Raw genomic sequence first — 16,581 nt, forward strand, 5'->3', positions numbered from 1 at the left:
TTTTTTTTTTTTTGTTTGTTTGTTTTTTTTTTCTCAAAGTAATAATGCACAATCATCACTTTTAATATTTTTGTGTCAACAATGAAGATATCAACATGCATGTGTTTTGTTGTAGGACAGAACATTCCCTAAAGAAACTGCAGAACCAACTTGTTTGAAAGTCAAATTGAATTCAGCACTTGTGTATTTGCATGTTTTTGGTATTCTAGAGGTTGTGAGTCTATCAGATATGATAAGCGAAAGCAATCAGGGACTCCATCTGTCAGAATGAGCATCTTCTCCTCTTCCACTTACTGTCCTGCAACAATAGCATACTAAGTGACTGTGACAAGCACTTACGGTGTGAAGAAATGTGCTTCTTTACACCACTGCTGTGGCTGTATTCACCGGAGCAGGAGTCACATTTGATTTTTAGGTTGAGTCCAAGGAGAGGGGCGCCGTAAAATGATCACTCTTTCCCCACGAGTAGTCACTGATTAGTTCCTGCATGAAAAACAGGTCCAGATTTAGGCCCAATCTGCTGTGCTAAATAAATTATACTGCTAGCAAGATCAGGCTGTTATGCAACTCACATCTTTCCTTTTTTTGCTACTATGTGCAATCCTTATACAGCTTTTTTATCCTTTGTACCCTTGCATACTTTATCTTAGTGTTTTCAATGGCTGAGTTTCTCCATTATTATTTGTCTCTCTTTTTCCCCCTCTACCTTTTCTTCCTTCTTATTGTTTAACAAAATACCAGGTGTGGTACTAGTGCCATCTTTTGACAGAATGAAGGCTGTAAAAGTACCCAAGGGAGCCAAGAGCAGTCTTCACATCTCAAGAGCAGATTTAAGCAGGTCCTCATGCGTAGCGTGCCTCCAGCTGTGTCATGTTTCTACCCATTTCCTGTTTGACTGGCTAATATTTAAAGAAACAACCTTTTTTTTTTACCTGCTTCCATTTTGTACACAAAGAAAGATGGATTCAATAATTAAAGAAATTACAGGTCCAGCTGCTTTTTCTGTTTAGTCTCTCTTTTTTTTTAGCAGCTAGGTCTGCCACAAAAAAACACAATGCTTTTTTTTTTTTTTACATCGATTTTCCTCCTTAGAAAATGTTGTGGTCAGCTTAGCTGCAAATCAAGGAATGTAAGATCCATAACAAAACCTTTTTCCCTTCACACTAGACGCCTTATTGTAATTCGATCTTAATGCAAGAAAGAGTATTTTGCAAAATTTTGTGAAACTTTAAAAAGGGTGCACACATACATGGTCAATTTTATGGTTTTAGTTTGATGACCACTAACCAATCTCTCTTTGAGGTCAACTTCCAGAAGCCAAGGTTCATGGGGTGCACACATGACAGCCTAATTCTCTAATCGTCCACCTCATTGTTGCAGATAATTGGACTCAAGATGAGAGTGGAAGTGGACTGAAGCATTAGTTTTATATGACTTAGTTTGTTTTGCATATTATTTAAAAGTCGGTAGTGTGATGTAAATTGTCTATGTAAAATAGACTTTAATATGTAAAAACAATTGCTTGATTGTATAGCTTTATGTATAAATACACTGTCCAGTGGTGTTGTCTGCATCTATTTAAGCAAGACTATTAGAGGTTGAATGTGGGGGAAAAAGCCCTGCAATACTGACTGAACTACTGATGTAATGACTTTGGTACCAGAATCCGTAACTGGTGAATCCTGTTAAAAGTCTTAAAAATTTAAAAGGGGAACATTCAGGGCTGTGGAAAACTGCTAAAGCTGTTGTATGGACTTCTTCATGTTCGCTGGTTTTCATCCAGCACAACGGTAACACCATAAATGCGTGTAAATGTTTGCATAAATTCACGTTCGCATTATGTTCATCAGTGCGGGTAATTGAGATTTTGTTTCAACTGTCAGGTGAAACACAACTGCTGCCTCTTAAGTTCAGGGATTTGCATAGTCGAAAATGCTGCCATCACATCTATTTGCATTAACAAATAAACTCATGCGTTAGTTTCTATACAGGCATTGCACATTTTTATTTTATATTTCATATATATTTTATTTTTTAAGCTCAAACAACTCATAATAATATCCGTAGCCAATGTTTATTTAGTCACTTAAGCACTAACTTCTTTAATTTAGTTATTTTTTGACTCTTTGACATGTTTTTTATATCATAAGCAGTGATAATCTCAGAAGCTTTCTTCTTTTAGTTTCTTCTTTTAGTGCGTGTACATCATTTTGTGTCGGCTGTGGTTGCTTTTAGACTGTACATATAAATAAAAACACATTGAAATGTGACGAATGAATGAATGGTCATGTCATATTTTGTCTGACTTTCACGTCGTCAGAGAAAGTGTTCTGTCGAGAGAGTCTTAAGGAGAGGCACTGATAGATTAAATGAAAGTTCTTCCTCAATGTGAAATTATGAGAGAAGCACATGTCAGTGAAGCACATCACATCCAAATACACCACCAGGTGTGCATTTGGAGATGTGCAGAAGTTGCAGTCAATGCATCTCAAAGCGATGTTGCTACTAGCTCTGCCATTTCTGAATAAACTTTGAAATTGATTCCTAGATGGTGGCATCTGTTATTACTCCCATAAACAATTGTGTGATGTCTATGTTCATGGTCAAAATATCGTAAAATGACATTATGAATAGGACTAACTAAACAAAATGATTTCTATTTGATTGTTTCCTTCAGAATCTACTGTTACTTGTATCATTGATTACACTGTCAGGTTTTTAAAATATAAAAAATAATATGCCACAATGACTTTGGACGTTATTGACGTTACTCAAGGTAATCAAACACGATGTTATGAACATGCACACAAATACAAACACAGTGTGAGAATAATTGCCAAGGATATGGAAACACATTCATCAGTCATGCTTCTTGCAAATTTACACTCGTCCTCCTGAGGGTCAGTGGGGACACTATTGTGTGTACACACAGGACCTCTACAAATATTGTCAGAACCAAGCAAACATGTTCTTTGATTCTAATGATGTGGACAATAAGTACAGCCACACAAGCGCAAACATCAACTCAAACACAGCAGGACTGCTGTGGGTCTCCAGGTGGCAAATGGATTCCTAGAAAAGTTGTGAGTCTGTGAATTAATTACAGGTTGGTGAGATTTCAAAGTGGTTTAAAATGCTTTATTTTTTTTTTATTTTGAACAGATTTTGAGAAAAAAAAACAATACAAAAAAAAAAAACATTCAAATAGCAACAAAAAATTGGATGATTTGGTAAGTATCCTTCCTAAAATTGGATGTTTCTGGCTTTTTCTTTTTGTTTGCTTTATGCATTCAGGCAGCAGGTCAAGAAGAGGCTTCCCAATGGGAAGCAGCCAAATGACGGCTTTAGTGGTCAAAAACAGACGAGAGACAAGAGACAGTGAGCTAACTGAAGCATTTAAGCCTCGACAGCTTCCAAATGCTAACTGGGTGCTTTTCACATTTTCCTTGGCAGGCCACTGCTCATTCGGGCACACCTGGTGACAGCACCCACTGAGTGACCACAAATAGCCTGTGGGGAATAACAATAGCTAATATCCACTTTCACCTTGGTTGGGAGGGAAATTTGACACAATTGTGTTTGTTGACAAGGCTCTGTCTGTGCTGCTTTTTAATCACTGTGCTAGTTGCCTCAGTAATTCATTACACTGAAATATAACCTTTATCTTATTAAGCCAAAGACTAAGTTCTTCTTTGAAAGGAAAATTCACTCAGTTTAATGAGTATTAACACGTTACTGCCCAGACGTAAGATGGGTTACAGTGGTATTTACTCACCCATTATTGTCATCAGTCACCTATTGTGTTTATAATGGTTGTCAGATCTGCAATTTCAAAGCACTCAGCAATCACTGCAACGCTTTGACATTATCTTCAGCATTTTGCTGTTGATCTTGCATCACTGTTGCTGTGTCTTGCATTGCAATGATGAGTAAGCTCATGGGCTTGGTCTTTAAACATCTCTTTAAAACTCAAAAATATTTTCCTCTTGCAGTCAGTAGTTCATGACATGAAAAAAAATAAAAAAAAATATGAAAATATGAATAAAGTCCAGACTCACAAGTCACTTTTTTTTGTTTTTTTTTTACACCTTGTCTGTACAGATTTTTACTTTTGTTTGCTTTCAAAATTCATTTAAATCTAAATAGAGTAAAGTTGAGCTAAAATATTTATCAGAGTTTTTGCTTCATATCATCACACTATTGCTAATGGTCTTATGTATGTGTAAAAAGAGGCTACATTGTAATTCCCTCAGGATCAATGATGTAACTAACTAATGAGGACTTGATGGTTGCACATTCAGATTAAGATTTTGTGACAGTAGAGATTCTTGAGCCTGGATTACAGGAACCTTACTGTAATATTAAAGAAAATGTTTGAAAACTCTTGAGCTTAGCAATTCAGTCCTTTCTGAATCTTGCCATCAAAATGCAGGTTCACCGTGGACAGAAATATCATGACATGCATCACATTTTCAGTGAGGCTGTGCTATTGTTATTGAAAAAAGCTCCAACTGCAACACACCGTCACTTACAGTCAGCTAGAAACAGGGATGGGAGGATTCATGCTTTTATGGTGCTTATGCAACATTCAAACACTATCATCAGAAAGTGGCAAATAAACTTGAATCTCATCAGACCAGGCAACATTTTCCAAGCTGTTACTATATAATTTTGGTGAGCCTGTGCAGATTTTAGCCTTAGGCTCCTGCTGGTAGCTGATAGGAGAGGCACCTGTTATAGGGCTGTGCTTCGTCTAATTCTGTGTTCATTTACTTCACCTCTCTGAAACGTGTGCATCCAGAGAGCGCCGTCTACATACCACGGCTGTAGCAAGTGGTTATTTAAGCAACTGTTGCTCTTGTATAACCTCAATCCCATCTGCCCATTCTTTTAAAACTTATGATACTAATAAGCCATTTCAATCCACACATCTGCGGCTCCTTGGATATAGTTTTCTGTAAACCCAAGATGTGGTTATATGATACACACAGACAAATTCATTTGGTAATGATGTCATTTTCAAAGCCTTTCACGTCTCCTCCTCATTCTGGTGCTTGGTTTGAACTTAAGTTGTCTTCACCACACTCGCCTAGATGCACTGACGATAATGTGATTATCTGAAACTTGATTTGTTTGAACACCTGAACAGGTATAACCCAAGAAAGAAGTGTGTATCTATGAACAACAGAGTTGACAAAGATATATCAGCAAATAAGGGTCAAGAACAAAGAATTTCATAAAGGCATGACAGCGATACTTACTGACATTCTTTGTTTTCCACAGTTATCATAATCTTGAATTTAACCTTCACAATTTTTGTGTGAGGATTTCACATTTTGCTGCATATTTTGTTTCTTAGTTTTCATTAACTGATTATCAGGGTGAAGTTTTTTTTTTTTTTTTTCCATTTAATTTCAATTACTTCATACAAACTCTAACTCTCTATTTTGAAATGCATATCCCCCCAAATATGTTATATAGCGGATTGCTGACTCACATATGCATGGAAAGGGATATATACGCACGCACACGCACACACGCTGATGAGCAAACTGGGAATATGAAAATGGGACAGTACCAGAGGGGCCAAAGTTCCCATTATCTCTGTTTCGACAAAACAAAAACAGAAACCCGGAGAAAGCAGAACAAGAAGCGGTGACGTGAAATTAGCATTCCCTCAACAAACAGGATCGGTTTCATCTGTTTCACCCAGTCAGTGGGACAAGCTGGTGAAAAATGCTCTCCTTCAGGCTCAGAGTCTGAAGAGGAACCACAGATAAGCGTACCACTTAACCCAGAGGAAGAACATTGCTTCCACTTTTGGCCTCTTTTTCCTCCATCTCCCCTGTCTTTTGCTATCACTCTCTGTTGTGGATAAGGGTGTAGAGACAGATCCTCTTTCATGCTCACTCTTTGCCTGTACCTTGTCTCCCTGCATTTGCCTCGATTTGTCTTCTTTTTGTTTTCTGTCTCTCTTTGTCTCTGTTATGCTCACTTCTCTCTCCTCATCCTGCATTCCATGGCAGAAGCAAAGCTTTCACATACAATATTACCCCCAAATCCATCTTATCTTTTTTTATACTTCTCTATTCTCGCTGAGTCTTGAACCTTTGGAAGGATTTTGGGAGGAACATTTGTCAGAATGTGTGTCGAGCTTCATACCGGGCTGGGTGCTGTCACCTTTTTGCTTTTAAACGTGGCTGAGACTGAAACGCATCAAGCCTTACTTACTGTCACTCACACGCAGGTAAACAGTGGAGGCTGACACTTCTACAATGACAAGAGGGATAAATTGTCGCAGTCACAAAGTTGTAAACAACAACAGAACAAATAAGTGAGAAGAAAAAATAAGTTTCAGGTAAGCTCTGACTCGGACTTCTCAAGTTTGCCTATTACAGTGTTCAACCCAGTGCTATCTATCTGTCTGTGTTGTCCTATGCAGTATATGGGCTCATAACTTGCCTATGTACTGTGTAGGACAAGTCCTGGACGATCCAATGGGTGGGATTACCTTGTTTCCTTCCCTGGCTGATTGCAGGAACAGATTTCAGCTACGTAAGTTAAAAGAAGCAGCAATGTGTCCAACTTGGCTGGGGTTCAAGTAGAACTTAAAAAAGATGCTTTTCATCAAAAATATGGCTTCAGAGTCAAGGACATCAACAAGATCAACAAAATCATTTGGAAGGCCAGTCCTGTTTTATGAGATGAACTACATTCCTTGCGGCTGGAGAGGAGAATGTTGTCCAAAATCAGGACGATGTAGAACTTTTCTTCACATTCACTGCAACATCAACGGATCAATGGATTGATTGTTGATTGTTATTCAGATGGCCACTGTGTAAAACAGAGCTGTGCAAGGAATCCTTCCTGCCTGTTGCAGTGAAATTTTAAAACTGGAACCTATGTTTGAACTCTTACATTTTTGGATTACCTTCATTGGGAAAATGCTTTTGCCTTTATTTTTTATTTACTGTCTTACTTTCTTAGTTTTTAATCAGGTCAAATATTTCTTATTCTGATTCTAACATTATTTGTGAAAAAAAAAGAAAGAAAAAACTGATTCAAGCTTTTGCCATGGCAAGTTTGGATCAGAGCGTCACATGTCTGCAAAAGGTCATATACTGTATATATATATATATTTTTTTTTTGTCTTTTTACCTTTAACTGTTGTGCCGTTTTTCTATTTAGGTGGCCAGTAGGACTGTCTTGTCGTGCCTTTAAAACACAGTAATGTGCTGTTTGTGAACAATTTCTGAATGTACTGTCTAAAGTGTTAATGGAGCTCTGAATCATACCGACATTAGTTACATAACGAAACGTGCACTTAGTCATCTTTGCCTTTTTAGCCCAGATCACACACACACACACACGCCCACACTCATCCACACACCGACACACACCATGTTGTTCTATTCTCACACGGCATTGCCATTCATTCATTCATTCATTCATTCATTCATTCATTCATTCATTCATTCATTCATTCATTCATTCATTCATTCATTCATTCATTCATTTCTATAGCCTAACCTTAACCCTTGCCCTAAACCTAACCATTACCAGTACATACCGAACCCTAAACATAACTGTGCTGCCCGGGAGCAGTAGGACCGTACAGAGTAGTATCTGTTGGAAAAACGGTCCTTACATTATATCAAGTACAAGGTCACACACACGCACACACACGCACACACACACACATGCAAAGTGGACATCCTCATGTGCTCTTTAGGGCACATGGGCTTGAGAGACGGAGCAGCAGCAATTAACAACTCACTGACATTTGCTTTTCCAGCTGTGGTGGAGGGAATAAGGGATGCGGGAGAAAAAAGAAATAAATGCAATTCATTCATGACAACCACACAGGCTTTGCCTGCCTCCTCGGCGGTATATACATGTTTCCTTTTGATGTGTGGGTGTGAGTGTGCTCTAACTTTTCTCTAAATGACCTTTGATGCTTTGATGTTTCAACTATGTGACACAAAAAACGTACCCCCAGTCGCAGTCACACGCCAGAAAACAACAGCATTTCCTCCTCTTGATGCAAATAAAGACATGCATGGTTCTGTGATAAATCAATTTCATTGTACATTACAAATTTCATTATGACTCATCGTGACTATGGCTGCGCTAAATTAGTTTGTCAATACGATGCCTGTTTTGTGGGCACACAAAAACAGGCTGAGCCATGCTGCCTGGGCATTTGCTTAAGACGCCCCCCAACACACGACATGCAGACATAAAAGACAAGAAACACTTTTGTTGCTCTGATATAATATCTATGACTGCTCACTCTTAATTTGCAATGCAGTAATACAATACAAAAAAAAAAAAAAGGACAGCATTCTTACTTGGATTAGTGCACTAATGTTACTGTTCATAGACAGCACTGTGAATGAGAACATCTTCATCTTGCAGAGAGCTGCGTCAATTTCCATGTTTTAAAAACACATTATGTGATCTAGAAAGTTAGTATTTAAATTAAAAAAAAGTAGTAATTTATTTATCTTATCATAAATATCCAAAACATATGACAAAATTTAATTCTCTTGTCAGGTACATATTAATAGAGTTGTGTCAAACATCACACTCCTTGGTCAGCAAGTTTGTCTGTGAGGCTGCGTTCAGTTGCCATGGTAACTGAAAGCAAGCTGATGGGCAGTAGTCTCCAACACATCTATATATTTAAGACTCAGATAGCTAAATGTCGCAGTCAGACTTAGATACATTTATAAAAAAAAATGGATGAATCTAAGCTAATATTCATTTTTCTGTTTTAATCCACACCTGGAAAACACGTTTCAAAAATGTAACATTTTCCCAGGCCTTTCAATATTATGTAGAAACCCTTAAGGCCATTTATATCTTGTTGCACACTCACACATTCTTCTCATGGGTTTGCAGCCAGTCTTATTCAACTAAAAGACTTTTTTTTGAAGGTTTTCCTCTGTTTTTGGTATTTTAAGTAATTGTTTGGCCACTGAAAAGTGATTCATTTAATGACTAATCCACGCTATTTCCCCCTTTTTGTGAAGAGCGGGGACATGACGAGGACGTCATCAAAAATACATTACAAACAGTATGAGGACGTCTGAGGTTCATCCGAAGGAGAAACTTCAGTCAGAGAAAATAGGGCATCCTGAGGAAAGGAAAGCTGACAAACTATATGAAATAAACAGAGGGTAAGAGACAAGAAATAACCTTATAGTGGTTTACTCAGCCACTACACATCCCACTGTGTCTCTTCCCCTCAATGTCATGGCCCTCTGCCACTGACAAGATGCTAATGCACATGTCATCAAATAGACATTTCCTCCTCCACCAGCCTAAGCATCCACTCTCAGCAGTCCTTTTCTCCGCCATTTACATATCTGTCATAATGTCCTCAATCACTCTTCTCTTCCTCAACTTCCTCCAGGATTCTTCCCTCGTCCGCACTCTGATCCGACTCCATCCTGCTGTCATTCACTGACCCTGAAGTCCCTTTCTCCATGTCCAATCTAACTGTCTTACATGTTAAGTTACGAATTAGGTCGGCGCATGTTGTGTTTTGTTTCGTTCCAATGATAAACAGCCATTGGGTAGCATGTAAAAGCTAGAGGACAAGTAGTTTGTAAGTTACTCCTCTCTAAAATCTCATGCAGTCTGAGGTAACTCACTCTCATAGTTGGATACCATCAATATAAGTTTAGATTATATCAAACACAAGTGAATTTTATCTACCGATCATGTTACTTTTGAAGGCATTTGTTGAAATTGATTTTATTCAAGGGTATCAGCTGATACCTGACACCCATATTCTGTCTAGATTCTTAAGAGGAATCCAAAGTACTTTACACTAAGTTCAGTCACCCATTCGATGGTGAGCTACTATGGCAGCCTACCACCAGCAGGCGAGGCAGGTGAAGTCTCTCGCCAAAAGTCACAACGACGGCTCAAGGAAACTAGAGGAACTCTCACAGTCATCGCCCCATGAAGCGACACCAAAAAAAAAAAAAAAAAAGAGATATGTGCTTTTTATTTCTTTATCAGAGAGTCTATCAATTTCGGATGATTATGCTGTATTGTACTTAACAAATAATAAAAACATTAACTCTAAATGAACATAAGGAAATAGCCACAGAGAAAGCACAAGACATCCGAAGACTCAGTTGGTTTTAATTTTTGTAAGGCAAACTGAAACTTTAGCAAGTCTACAGTCGAACCCTTTTGTAATTCGTGATTGCACTTAATGGATATTCAAAAGAAATTATGAAATGTTGGCCCTGCCTGAAGATTAGTTCATGATCATGACTGCCTATCTCGTGTTCATGCATTAGAAAAGATGTGATTCTGGCACCCTGTGCGCTTCGTTGGGCTTGCATCACCCACATGGTGTATCATGTGGAGGCAGACCTATTTTAGACCCATCAGTGGGTTCGTGGGGCTCCAGCATGACAGAGAACTTGTAGAAGAAGGCATTATGGAAAACAGAACAAAATACGTGCTGTTCAGTTTGGTGTGAGAAAGCTTTGCAAAAGCACTTCAGCTAGACCTTCTCTATGCTTTTCACACAGTAAAGTTTATGAAACTGTTGTAGGATGCATTTGTAAAGTGAAAAAGAAGACTGGAAAATATTTACCATACACAATTGGTTATTGGTTACAACTTTATTCTGCTACAATTATAAATCTTTTTGAATAACATAGTGACAACAAATGCCGCTACTCTTGCCGTTACCAGGCCCATTCCTGCATTCATGCAAACACCTGTAGGCCCTGAGCTTTCCATGCCCAGAGGGAAGTTGTGAATGTTACCTTCCCACCTTATCTTTGCTAAACTTAGTGTTTTCTCACCTAGGTCAAATCCCAAGACGCTTCGAAGCCAAACAAATTCTGCATATCCCTAAATATTTATCTTGCAAGAGTTCCCCATGCAGGATTTATTTTTTTTGTCAAGACAATTGTCGCGACTAAACCCCCATAGATTCACAGCAAGGTATTTGGTGTTAAATGAAAACAGAGTTTGCAAATCAGAGAGTAAATAACCATTAAAATCTTAAAACGTCATTAACTATTTTTAATTGACTGATCGGGTCTTTCTGAAGAGCCTCCTTGCCTGCTAAATTCGTTTCTTCTTCATGTCTGATGGTCACACTCAAAAATCTGGGCTGCTTTGAGCAAGTAACTGAGGATCTAAAGGAAGTAGAGGCTATAAAGCTGTGAAAAGATATCAAAGCACCTCTTGCTTGTAATTTCCACGGTCTAACAAATCATTAAGAAATGCCCGAGAAGAGAAACTGTGAAAGTTCAGACATGGTTCAGAGACTTTGCACGACTCGGACTTCTCCACAAGATCTGGCTTAAACATTTGCACATGTCAACATTGTGTGGTAAATTTATGTTTTTTGGGGAGGAGGGTGGGAGGGTTTGCTAACAACTAAAAGAAAAATGCAGACTCTTTGCAAAAGTGGTAATCTTCTTGGTCAGTGTTTGCATTAAGTACAACATTAAGTGAAGAAGTCACATAAAAATCGAATTAGCAAAACTTGTAAATAATTCCATGTTACGTTCTGTTTCTTTGTGGCAGTTTGATAAATTGAAACAGTGCTTTCAACATTGCAAGACAGAGCATGTTTTTTCTCAAAACTGAGCAGGTTTGTTCCTATTTTACCTTTACCTTTTTCGTGAACAAATAAAAGTGCATTTGTGTTGGTCTGTTCTTTTTTGTTTTTGGGTGTTGCCATATTTTTTAACTACATCCCCATTAATTTACATATTTTTTTTTTATTTCCTTTTTTTTGGTTATTTATTGTAAGTTGACCTTTTCATCCCAATAATATAATTGGAACTACAGTGAATAACTGATGTCATCTGTGACACCATGAAAATGTCTAGTTTTGTTCACTTCTGTCTAAATCAGTCTTATAATATAAAAAATCGGAATACTGGGGCTAAGTACTTTTAATAACATTAATATTAATAGTTATTTATTTCAGTTAAAATAGTTTTAAGATAAAATAAAATAACTTTTTAACTAGTAAATTAATTGCTTAATTTAAAAGTTAATCAGTAGATGGGTAAAAAAAACAAACAAACAATATTGTTAGTGGCAACCTCAGTGGCTTACTGAGTCTTTTTTTTTTTAAATAAAAATCCTTTCCTAGCAGAAATTTGACTCATGAAACCCCAACAACACTTATGAATTTGAAATTCAGAGGTTTGGGTCAGTTAACTAATTTAAAACTTTAGTCATTGTTTCTTTATCTCCTTGAGCCTAAAGCCTGCCTTTGTTCCCAATAAAAAAAATAAAATAAATAAAAAACACTAAAATATCACCTTGCCAGAGCAGCCTTGAAGAGGAAATGCAATCTCATGGATCTGTTTATTGAGGTAGTGCAACAGGGCCCTCTACAGGACACACAGGGAATGAATTATTTCAGGAATCCGACAGGAGACAAAGAGCTGAATGCCTAAAGACGTTCCTCTCAGTCACTGTCACAGTTTCTCCCCGTCTATGAGGAAGCTCATCAGCTGTCTAACAGTGACACACCCACGCTCACATACTGACAAACATGCCTCATTAATAAACACATCACACAAACAGTAAGCCTCCTTATTCGGATGTACGGCGGAAGGGACAGGGTGCATTGTAAATCAAAAGCCTAACCTTGCAGAGGAGAAACTCAAACAAAAGTTGTCGTGTGTTTTTTTTTTTTTTTTTTTTTTTGCTGCACCAAAGATCAATAACTGACCTATTAATAAGGAACTTAACATTCAGAACTTGAAACAAAAGACAAATTGGATTTAAGTTTTCATGGTCTTGTCAATTTTGTCTAAATTATCGATGTTCAGAATAAAATTGGAAACATTTAGTGAAGAGCAGACCTGTTATTTTTCCTATTGCTTTTTGCTTCTTCCTTCTATTCTAAAATGCTGTTTGCAGCCTCAAGGTTATGACCTCCGAGAGTTGGCAAGAGAACTTTGAAAGGTGTTAAAGTGATTAATGAGACAATAAGAAGAAAAACACGGTTTTCTCTCTCAGCATTATGCTAATTCTGGAGTTTTTTTTATAGGTATTAATTTGTCTGTTTGGGCTTGAAATTTTATTCAAATGAACCAATCTTTGACAGCAAATTGCTTTCTAGCTGAACTGCAGACAACCAACTTGTGACAGTGTCTCTTTTTCAAAGAGAGTCACAGAAAGGTACAACTAAAACTTCTGCCGTTAATGATGCTGTTAGCTTACTCATAAATTCATCTGCCTTTGACAAATTACATTTACCTATAAAGAGAGTCTCACTCTGCATGAGAGCGGTGTCTGGAGGCTTCAAATTGAAAACTGTCCGAGTGTATGCATTTTTCTTTGTCACTGATATGGAAATGCTTCCATGTATGCAGTTGCTTTGGGGGCAAGTGTCCAAAAACGCATGCATGGGGAGCAATACTTACCTTTCTTGCACTACTTACATTATTAGCAACGCAGATTGAGTATATAATATCATCAAGAGTCAGTATGTTGGAAATTAGACTATAGAAACTGCAGTTTATGTGAAGAAGTCTGAAAGTCTTCAAAGGATGACAAAGGTAACTGTAATGCAAAAATAGGCTTTGTATGCCTGTGAATAACTATTGCTAAGTGCCAAAGGCAATTATTAGCAAAGTCAGTATGAGGATCCTGAAGCACATGAGAGCTCCCATTATACTCCTGTCTGAAAATCTTCTCACCAGCTTCCTGCAGTTTATTACATGAACTATGAAATCCAGAGCTCAGCATGAGCAGGCGCCTCTCTATGTCTGTGATTTGATTCAGCATTAGGTTTCAGCTTGTTGTCTGAGATCTTCAGAGCAGAAACCACTTATTGTCCCTCACACTCGGTTTAGCACGTTAGCGTTCCCTAAATGTTTCTCTCATTGTGTTTTTACTGTTTTTTTTTTGTTGTTGTTGCTATTTTTACTGTGAAGCACTTTGTGACAACTGCTTGAGAAAGGTGCTACGTGAATTACATTTTCTTACTTGCTTCGTAATTTTGGTTAAAATGATGGTAGTTGATGTGATAGTTGTTGTTGATGGATGAATTGAAAGACGCTCATATACAACTGGTTTTAATTTTACACAGTTTATTCCAATCGACTAATCGTACTTGTCTTCTCCTATGGCACAATGAATAAATGGTTTTGAATGTCTTACCCTCTACATGCACCTCTTATTTTAATGGTAAACAAGTGTCCAAAGGGAAAGTTTCCAGTTCTGCCCCAAGTTTATGGAGGAGCAAAATATCTTGATGAAAGTTAGCTGATTAGACCACTCCTGAACGGGAGACAGGCAAAAAGGCCATGAGTGTGCTTCTCGTTTTAATGAAAAGCTCACTTTGATGTTCGAGGCATATGTTGATAAGATAATTAAGGCATGGTATTTGGATATCTTTGGGAGAGTTTATTACGCCACAGCACTAGCTTGAGAAGGTTTTCCTTGACTCTGTGTGACATTTGCCTTCATGCTTCCTTCTCCTTCGTTTTCATCTCTTCACCTTATGAAGAGTTATCTTGATTAGCTTGAGGTAAACAGACAGCACTCACAGTTCTGCATTTCTTTTTAGTTTTTAGATATATCAGACCTGTAATGCATCTAAAATTAGAATACATTTTTCATGAATCTAAAGTGACACACATGATCTATTACAGTAACTCTTTTTTATACACCAAGTTAAAAGAGAGTCGTTGGTCTATTTTAATAAAGTTATGATTTTTAAATGTGAGATTAGGATATTGGAAAGCAACGGAAAGTTTTCCCTTTCTCTTGGAGAAATAGAGGTAGGCACGTATTTCCACAGATGAAGCAACTTCTCTTTTATCTCTTAGAGAAATCTGTCTTTTCTGTTTGACAGACGTAGTTAGTATTGGGTCATAAACCTCAAAGCGAAAGCCGGGGACTTTAACTGACTTTCCTCCTAAATGATGCAGACACTCTTTAGAGCAGATCTGATCACACTGAGGCCTAAACAGCTGTTTATAGTAGATAGTTTGGCAATATTGGAATGTGTGTGGGATGAGGAAAAGATTGATTGTGATTCTGATTGAGTAGTGTCAGTGTTGGTTAGCATGTGCTCAGATGCATTAAACAGATATTGGCATGTGCCACTGCAGAAACTGCAGCATTTTGCAGACATTTCCTCTCTGTGATCTTTAGACTTGATGTTTTGCCGAAGATATGGACATAAGTAAAGAATTTATGGGTTTGTGTGGTGCTGTGTGGGTGGATATCTACATTACATTGCCTTACATCACTTTTTTTTGCCTTTTTGCACAAAACAAACTGCCTGAGCTTGACTCAAACTTGCGTCTTTCCCCAGCCTTGTAAATGATCTTCCCTCAGAGTGGCCCAAACTACTCAGTCTAAAGCATTTTCTCCTGCCCCGTTTTCTCTTCATCTCTCAGAATCCCACTTGTTTCTGTTTCAGTGCTTCCAAATCCAGCCCGTTTCTTTCTCTGAGCATTTCAAGACTGATAAACTGACTAAAAGATCATAATAGCCTTTCGTCTTGTTATGCACAAAAGTTAAAAGTTCACTCACTGTCACCAAAAATGTGGGTTTTATTCGGATCAGAATCTCCAGTTTGAAACCCACATCTGCTTTGCGTGTATGGTTTTGCTTTGGTAGTTTTATTTGTAACTTTAGACACTGTCACAGTTTTGACATAGCATGATTGTGTTATAACATAAAATACCAGATCAGAGAAGACAAACACCTGCTTTTTCATGAGCAAGTTTTTTGCACCTCTTTAATAATTTCCCATCATAATTCAGGAGGAGCTGCAGAAATCTGCAGTTTGTGACTGGACAACTGTTAGATGCGCTGGCTTCATTAAATCTGGCTTTGATACAAGAGTGGCAACAAGAAAGCCGCCGTTCAGAGCGAGCCCTGCATAGTTATGTTTGTAGAGTGCCACAAGAAATGTGGGAAAAATGTGATCTGATTAGAAAACACCAAAATGAAAATATCTGTCCCACTTGTAAAAGCAGTATGTGGCAGAGCATAAAAGAACCCATCATGGTGCTGGATTGTTTTCTTCTGCAGGATCAGAGACTATTGAGAGGATGGATAGCGGTAATTTCAGGGCAATGAGACGGAGGGTTGAGGCTCAAGGACAATCATTCAATACACAGCCACAGCTACAACAGACTTGCTTAGGTTAAAGGGGCAATATTATGAAAGATACTTTTTTCTATATTAAAACTGACAAATTTTGGTCAATTTTATTCCCTTGTCCAGAACATACCTGGAGTGTTGCTTTGATTCTTTCATGCATGCTTGAGAAATTCTTGAATCTTCTGTGGCAACCTTTCAGCTGTGCAAAACGCCTGGGTGGACGGAGCGCCAGGTTCAAGGACGAAGCTCCTCCTCAGAGCTGAAGATTTCACAGGTGGAATATATCTCACTGTCTCACCTGTGGCAGCCAGGCAGACCTGAGACTCAGGAGAAAGCTTGGATACTGAGAGATCAGAGACCATAACACTGATGAACGCATAGGAAAACTGATGAATATAATGTAATACCAATGAAATCTTAAAAAGAAAACTTTAACATTCTGTGCAGAGTGTA

The 16,581-nt window shown here is 37.9% G+C and overlaps 1 long non-coding RNA gene across 1 annotated transcript; it reads right to left on the reverse strand.

Moving 5' to 3' along the window:
- Positions 1–123: 123 nt before the first annotated feature.
- On the reverse strand, positions 124–16,376 carry LOC106945683 (uncharacterized). Its single transcript, XR_001424614.1, has 3 exons — positions 16,259–16,376; positions 5,084–5,089; positions 124–137 (listed from the first exon to the last, which is right to left on the reverse strand). It is a non-coding gene; the product is annotated as an uncharacterized LOC106945683 (long non-coding RNA).
- Between the last annotated feature and the right edge of the window lie 205 nt (positions 16,377–16,581).

The sequence above is a fragment of the Poecilia latipinna genome, unplaced genomic scaffold (assembly GCF_001443285.1).
Source record: "Poecilia latipinna isolate Pla-1442-1.1 unplaced genomic scaffold, P_latipinna-1.0 Scaffold157, whole genome shotgun sequence".
NCBI lineage: Eukaryota > Metazoa > Chordata > Actinopteri > Cyprinodontiformes > Poeciliidae > Poecilia > Poecilia latipinna.